We start from the raw sequence: 8,806 nt of genomic DNA, 5'->3' as shown, positions 1-8,806 counted from the left end.
TCCGGTACATACTTAGGGTATCTTTTAGTAATCGACATCTTTGAATTTTGTATCACCTTTGATATGGAATTATTATTCTTTTGCCCCGATTTAAAAATAAAATCATCACCCATTCAGTATACATCAACCACCATCCTTACAATGGAATACTTTCAAACCCCAGCAACCGCTTGGTAAGATTCAAAGTCTGCATAATAAATTATTTATTACCATCTATTATTCGTGTGAAAGAAGCCGATAACGTTGGTTCCTTCTGGCGATCACGACCATATATATCTGTCTAAATACATCAGAATGTCGTCCCTTCGTAATTTGTTCATACACACGACAGGACGATGTGCGTGAGCGATAAGAAACTCACGACTTGTTTTTAGTCATTTTGTTACGTACGATTCCCTATGGAATTAATGATTTCGACGGCTCAACAATGCATATGTTATGCCATGTGACGGAATGCAGATTGTAATGGATAGTTTTTGATGGTAATTGATAGAATTGTGAGGAAAAAGTTGTAATTTTACTTAATTATCCATTTTTTCAGACGGGCTTACAAAGGTGTTTAGTGTAAGAACTTTTTCCTGGTCTAGAGGCATGAATTTCATGAAATTTTTAGACCGTAAAAAAGGCAAACAATATCATTGGTAAATTTCTTATACAAAATCATTAACTTATGTTTGAGAATATAAATAAATATAAAAATTTAAAATAGTCATAAAGTATTAATTCTAGAAGGCGATGAAGTGAGGGTCTCAAAAATTGGCACCTGACTATACCCATGATTATAGCCCTACAAACTAGTGGTGTATGGCATCGTGCCTTAAGGTAAATTGCTGGAACTTCCCGCACCGTAATGAAATATTCGATGAATGTTGAATGTTTTCAAATAGATTATTGTAATATATGTTTATTGTAATTTATGTTAAAGTAAATAAACAAAATTTATTCAATCGAATTTAAAATGAAGGACATTGTCTAATATTTATAAGAATTATATAAACTAAATTGCAAAGTTAAAATTATTTTTTTGAAGTATAAGTGAGCTTTAGAACTTTAGCTAGAATTAAAATTAAAAATCGAATTATTCAAACAAAAAATAATAATAATTAAAAATATATATATTTTTCTTTCAAAAGCAATCGTTTTGTCAACCCAAGCAAAAAGATATTTGAATCATTCAAATCGGATACGTAGTTCTCTCTAAAAAAAAACTGCCATTTTTGCTTATTTAGCTCGGTATTTCCGAAATGGCTGGACCTGCCATTGCCCAAAAATAATCAGCACATCTCCCTATCAATAGGAATCGAATGTTTTTTGAACCATACAAATCAGTTGATCCATGCGCCCGAAAACGTGGACAAAACATTTTATCCATACATACATACACACACACATCCATTTTTCCTGAAGTATGCCAAAATGTTCAGAAATCTTCACACCGTAAAGAAATGTAAAAATTTTCAATTTTGATTTTTGTACGATTACAATAACTTACCCTACGGAATGCTAATAATCGGAAAAAAAATATTAATATGGATTAATGTCGCAATCATACAAACTACGAACAAGTTCAATAAATGTATTGAACAAAATATCGACTGAATGAACAAAAAATATTTTTTTACAACTTTTTTTTAAAAATAGTAAAAATCGGCAATTTGGTATGAGCATAAAATAATTAATCCTTTCCACTCGCGAATTTCGAGATTTATATGAATTTTGTCGCTGGAGCGGCGGCATCCGAGTGGAAAGGGTTGAAATTTTGAAAAACTTGTTTGTACACATATTATTGAGCAGTTAAACTTTGAGAATAAATGAAAAAAATTCTGGAGCAGATTGTACACAATTTGTATTATTTGTATAATAGGTTTATGAGCTGATTTTGTAATTTAAGTTAAGAATCAAAAGAAGATTTTTGTTTGGCTTTGCCTCGGATACATATACTCGTGCACGAGTGCTTACGTATAATATTCTATTTATTAATTATTTTTTATTCTTTATAAAAAAGAGATTACTTACTATGTGTAAGTGATAATCTAAGAAATTCAAAACCACTGACGATGACGTAGAATTTTACGTCGAAACGTATGGAAAAATAAAGATGTTTTAAAAAATCTTTACTTATTTATATTTTTTTACTCCAAGAAATTAATTATACATTTCAACATTCAACAATTTAAACACTTTCAATATATATATATATATATATATACATCCAATACTTGTGAAAGCTTTTTACTACAATTTGCTTTATAAGTCCGTTTGATTGCATCTCAATAAATCGAAAACTTTCAGAAACGAAAACGAGAATAAAAAAAGATCTTAGGTATATATGGAAATCGAATAATAAAAGGCTGACCTATATATCGTTCAATTCTACTATATATATATACGAGTTATATATATATATATATATATATATATATATATATATATATATATATATATATATATGTATATATATGTATATATATATATATATATATATATATGTATATATATAACCGAAAAAATATAACAAAGAGCTTTGGAAAAGAACAAAAGCTCAATTGACAGCTTACAAATTTCTTTCAAATGAAGTTAAATCAGCGATTATGCGAATTTTATCGTTTCTCTTTCAGAGCTTTTTTATTGACATTTAATTAATCGTTCGAGTAAATTGAATTTTTAAGAACGAGATTTTTCGAAGCACGTAGGAAATGAATTATATATATATATATATATATATATATATATAAAGTGTTCCAGAATTCAACGTCAAGTTGAAAGGGGGTGATAGTATGAATCATAGTTATCATAATAAAAATTATATCTTAAGTAGATTGAAAATTATGAGCTTCTAAGTGCAACCTAGAGCTTTGGTCAAAATATTGGCATTTTTTGGTTATTGTGATTAACTTTTATTAGTTTTGTTTATTTAAGCTTTGGATCCCCAATCGTAATTTCAAAAATTAAGACTTTTTGTTGAACCATGAATTTCAAATTTTATAAATTTAAATAATTTACAGGCAAAATACCATCAAAACTTGGGGTAATAAATCAGGAAAAATGGTAAAATGGTAAAATACTTGATAAATTCATAATAAAAAAATTCAAGTAAAAAATAAAAACCTGATAATAACACAATTTTGGCAAGTACATTTCGCAGGTTGTACAAAGCAAAACTATTTTTATTTACAAACAAAATTATTTTATTAAATTAAAGTGAGCACGCCAACATATTTAAAAAATCTTTCTGATCCAGGAAAATCTTGCTAATTAAGTTTGATTCATTAAAATTAATTTAATAAATTTATAAATAAATAAATATTTATTCAATTTAATCAATGAAATATTTTATTAAAGAATTAACACTATATTTTTGTTTATAGCAGTCTGTGCCTAATTTGAGTTTTTAATAAAGACACCTTATTATCCTCCCGTAAGGTAAATTATAGAAATCGCAAAAAAATCAAAAATGAAATTTTTTATATATCTTTACGTTTTAAATGTTTCTGAACATACCTTAGAAAAATGAATGAATGAATTATGGCATACCTTAGAAGAAATGAATGTATGTGTGTGTAAATTTTTTTGGGTTCCGTACTAAGATTTTAAATTACGGTACGGAAAGTTCCAGCAATTTACCTTAAGTCACGATGCCATGTGCCCCACAAGTTTTGAATATTTAAATTAAATGTTTATAACGACGTTTAAATACGTTTCACATCCGAAACTTCATAATGGACATTTGCTGGTCAACGTTAATATTCGGCATTAAACTTGAGTTTGCATAGTTTCTCTAATATCCCAGCAAATCTAGGAATTCAGTTTGAGGAATATACGATTCGATGTTTGCATGTTATGATTTCATAAACCTCAATTCTAATCAATTGCAAATATTCGTGAAATTGCTTTAATCTACTTCAATACTATGTTAAATGAATCCAATCAGAATTTAAATGGACTCGACATGCAAGTTTGTGTCGCGATCTAGTTTCATAGGAAAGTTATTTATCGAATTAATTATTTGTTTTTGAAATGATCATACTAATTTAGAACATATGATATAGTTTTGAATTTACTTATTGGATATTTATAGATGCATCTGCCAAAATTTGTAATTATAAAACATAGAATATTTTTCTTCGCATCTATGAAATAAACGACCCTTGTAGACAATTTGAAAAAAATGTCTAGCAACTGATTTTAGGTTGTAAAAAATATGTATCTAAATTATACAAATATTTTAGTGAGATTTATAAAGAAGTAAATTATCCTTACTTTATTTGAAAAATATGAATGTGTATAAAATTATTTATTACCTGAGTGTGTAACTCACATATAATTGTAAATATCAAATTAAAAAATGTAATGTAATAGTGATCGTGTAAACGACTAATTTTTTATTAATCATGTAATGAGTATCATAGATAAAATCTTCCCAAGATTACTGAATGCTTACCATTTATAATATTGTTTTTTGAATAAAAATATAATAAAACTACATAGAAATTTATCACGTTTATAACTTGTAATTTTAAATAAATATGGTATGATATAAAGTTATATGAGATATATATCATTTTATTTAATAAACGTGCAAAATTCTCCGAGGACGAGTTCGATAAGTACTACAGTCACATTTTAATCTATAGTAAAATCTTTAGTCAAATTTAAAACCAAGCTATATTCTTGGATTTTTTTTTATATTTTTTGTAGTATTTCTTTTGAGAGCTGTCTCACATTTCAGCAGAAAAAAATCTACAAAATATTAAAATAATAAAAACAAAAAAATATTGTCATGAATAGTAGTACATTTTTGGTTTTTACCTATTTATACCGATGTTTTTGTTTTTATATCATGTTAATATTTTAGAACACTTTATTCTTTTATATGGCAATATTAAGCAGGATGGTTTACATGCCCAATCAAGACAAAAACTAGTGGTGTAGGGCATCGTGCCTTAAAGCAAATTGCTGAAACTTTACATACCAGAATTAAATATTCGAAGAAAAAATCAGTAATCAATAAATATTGATCAATGATTAATGACAATTGTTTTAAAAATTTTCAAATGGATAATTACAATTACTATATATTTTATCGTTCATAAAATATACAGTGATAATCTTATCGCTCAAAACACTTGAGAAAGTTTACATTAACAAGAGATGCCGAATAAATCCATCTGAGGATATATTTCTTACGATTAGAATAACGTATGTAAATATATACATTTTTAAACTGAATTGTAAATTTAAAATTCTTATTTGAAGTATAAAACTTTGAATATTTATGAAAATTTTGAAACTTCAGAAAATTAAAATATATCTTAAAATATAAAATATGTATCATATTTAGAATTAACAATTTTGATAAACTTTAATAAAATATAATTTGAAATATAAATTCACTGACTATTAGAATTGATAACAAAACAATAGTTAAAAATTCTTGAACCGTATAAGTGAACATTAAAAATTGAAAATCTTGGTACGGAACCCAACAAAATTGTAACAAAATTAGTGCTCATTTTTAAAAACTTTATCAAATATTAGGTTGTCAAATATCTCCCTTCCGCTTTTTGCTATTGGTTTATAATACAAAAAGGCGGAAAGGAGATATTTGACAACCTGATATCTGATAATTTGATGCGCATATGTCTAATGATCATTTTTGACCGCAAAATATCTTTTTTTTTACATTTTCCTCTGTATCTCCAGAACCGCTAGACCTGCCTTACCAAAAATTTTATCAATTTCATTTCGTCAATACAAGTAAAATGATTTTTGAATCATTAAAATCGGGTAGTCCATTCTCTGAAAAAACTGAATTACCGTTTTTGGCACTTTTGCCCAGTATCAAAACGGCTGGACCGGTCTTCGCCAAAAACTAATCAGCACGTCTTCTCATCTATAGTAATCGAATGTTTTTTTAATCATTTAAATCAGTTGATTTGTACGCCCAAAATCGTGGACGAAAAATTGTATCCAAACATACATACATAACACACACACACATACATCAATTCTTTCTAATATAAGCCAAAATGTTCAAAAACCTTTGAAACGTAAATATATGCAAAAATTTTCATTTTTATTTTCGATTTTTTTTCAATTACTATAACTTACCCTACGGGAAGTTAAATATTTTAATATCGTTTATTTACTCCCGTTACAATAAGCCCATAGTTGCCCTACACAAATAAATTGACATGCTCTGACTCAATCTTCACTGTTATCTTTTTTTTTCAAATAAATTATTAACATTGATGGGTGAGGATCACTATGATTAATTAGATATTAAGTGGTCTGTAAATTATAAATATTCCATCTCCATAAGATGTGTGAATAGAAACACTATTTTGTTTATGAGATATTAATCTTCACTCTACAACCTTCTTCTCTCGCTACTTTTGCTAGTCTCCCTTATTATTATAAATTACAGGAATTTATACTCATACTATTATATCACCTACCTCGAAGGGTCCCGGGTTAAATAGAAAAATCCCTGGTCAAATCTTGACCATTGATAAAAACTTAAGAATATTTATCAGATCGTAATTTAGAGTTATAGAAAATATATATCCTTTCATATATATATTTTTATTTAATAACGCGCGAGACGAGTTCGATAAGTACTTTAGTGATATTTAATTTAAAAGCAAGCAACATTCCTGAGATTTTTATTACGCCGTCAGTAGTATTTCTTTATATCAAATATGTGTCATTCGATTACCAGAGTGGTCTTTAAAATTTTTATTACTTGTCGCAAGTACATTTTGCGCAGTAAATTCTTTTAAAACATCATCTGTCATTTTATTAATTTTTCACGATACGCCGCCGCGGACGAGAGCGCGCTATTAAAGCAACAGCTTGACAGTAACGAGCTTCCAGGAGATTCCCGAGCTTGCGAGCTTTTTGAAACAAAGGATATATGTGAAGGACACAATATGATACTTCGGGAAAAATACTAATAAAATATTATCAGAGTTATGGATTTTTATAACATATAAATCGGTGCGAATCAGAGACATGGACTCTAAGGAAGACTGACACAGAATCTAACTCGATATTTTCAAGCTGAACCATCATTAGAGAAATGAAGTAATTGCTGATTAATAAATTCTATAATATTCATTCACACAGCGGATTATGTTGAACGTATGGGTCAAAAAAAGTCGCATAGGTACATATGATTTTCGGATACTAGGGATCAAAATAAGATATTTTGCTGAAGAAACCATACCTCTGAAATGAATTCTGATATCCAGTGCATTGCCCCAAAAATAAGGGTAAAAATTTGGTCAAAAAAATCGTGGATATCGTATCGAACCATGGTCAAATAGCTATTTTCCCAAAATAATTAAAATTCTGAAAAACATTTTCGCACGCATATTTTTGAACAGTTAAAATTTACATATAAGTAAAAAAAACATAATCATTTATTTAAAAATTCTAGAACAAAATACCCGTAATTATAAAATATAAGGTTTTCAAACTAACATATATTTTTGTCTTAATTGGGCATGTAAACCTTGCTTGATATTAAGGATTCTGTCTCGCAGGCCTATGCAGTTAACAGAATTGTGCAGGTGCGTCATTTTTTATTTAATTAGGATATATAGGCAATATATAGGATATAAAGTTTAGTGGCAGGAGAGGGAAAATTTCGACTCTGCATGCTTTTTAAATACAAATTGAAAAAATAGCATAAATAAAATTAGTCAAAAAATATCTTAAGATTGGCCAACCCTTACCACTTAGAAGTATAAAAAATAGATATTTTCCTATTTTCAGTCATGCTGAACGTAGTTATAAAATTTCATAAAAATCGGTCAAGCCGTTATGGATGAGTTTTGCCACTATCGCTACGAAAATTTAATGAATATAGATGAATATTACTTAAACCAAAAAATTAAATTTGTATTTGAAAACAAATGTTTAAGTGTTACAAAAATATTGTTAGTGATTTAGTTAGGAACAAATCATGTATTTTGAATGTTAGCGAACGTTAGTTAGGAATTAAATGTTCAAAAATGGTGAACAATTTTTATTTGAAATCGAAAAACTACAATTTACTCAACTGATTAATATTTGATCAAAACTCGCTCAAACGTCCCGTTTAATATTAATTAATTTACTTTCCACTTTCTTGTTACATAAAATATTATTGTTTTCGATCGAAAACTTATAAACTCGTCTCCAATCACAACGATATTACCTTTATTTCCTTGCTGGAGAACTTGTACAAGTTCGTTTGCTCAGTACACGATATATAATTTAGTACTAAAAACTTTTTAAATACATGCAATTATACATAACTTTACAGGTGAATTAATTAATTTCAGTGAACTTCAAGTTTCTAAACAAACTTCGTTGAATTCGCAGAATTCAGACTTCATAAAACTTGGAAAGCACATATAAATAAATAAGAGAACAAGTAAATATTAACGGAGACACATAATACACATATCGTCTGATATATACATACACATAAAAATATATATCTCATATATAAAATTTTTATGTACGGGTGTATAATTAGATACTTTTTCTAAACGGTTATTTGGATTTCGATCAATCTTTTTAGAGTTTGTCAAAGGAAATATTCAAGATTTAATAAACAATAAAACTATAACTATATTGTAGAAACAAATGGTAAAATTACAAAAAAACACTTTGTTCGGCGTTGAAAACATTTGAACTGTCATCTGCTAGAAATGTCAATTCCCTTGAAATTTGAATTTAGCTGAAATCATGAGGCTAGATAATATTAGAATATAATATACCAGAAAAATGTAATGTCTACATTATTATTGCCGAA

This window comes from Ctenocephalides felis, unplaced genomic scaffold (genome assembly GCF_003426905.1).
Source record: "Ctenocephalides felis isolate EL2017-DRISC unplaced genomic scaffold, ASM342690v1 CF-g0.4_SCAFFOLD_00845, whole genome shotgun sequence".
Taxonomy (NCBI): domain Eukaryota; kingdom Metazoa; phylum Arthropoda; class Insecta; order Siphonaptera; family Pulicidae; genus Ctenocephalides; species Ctenocephalides felis.
This window is presented reverse-complemented; position numbering follows the sequence as displayed.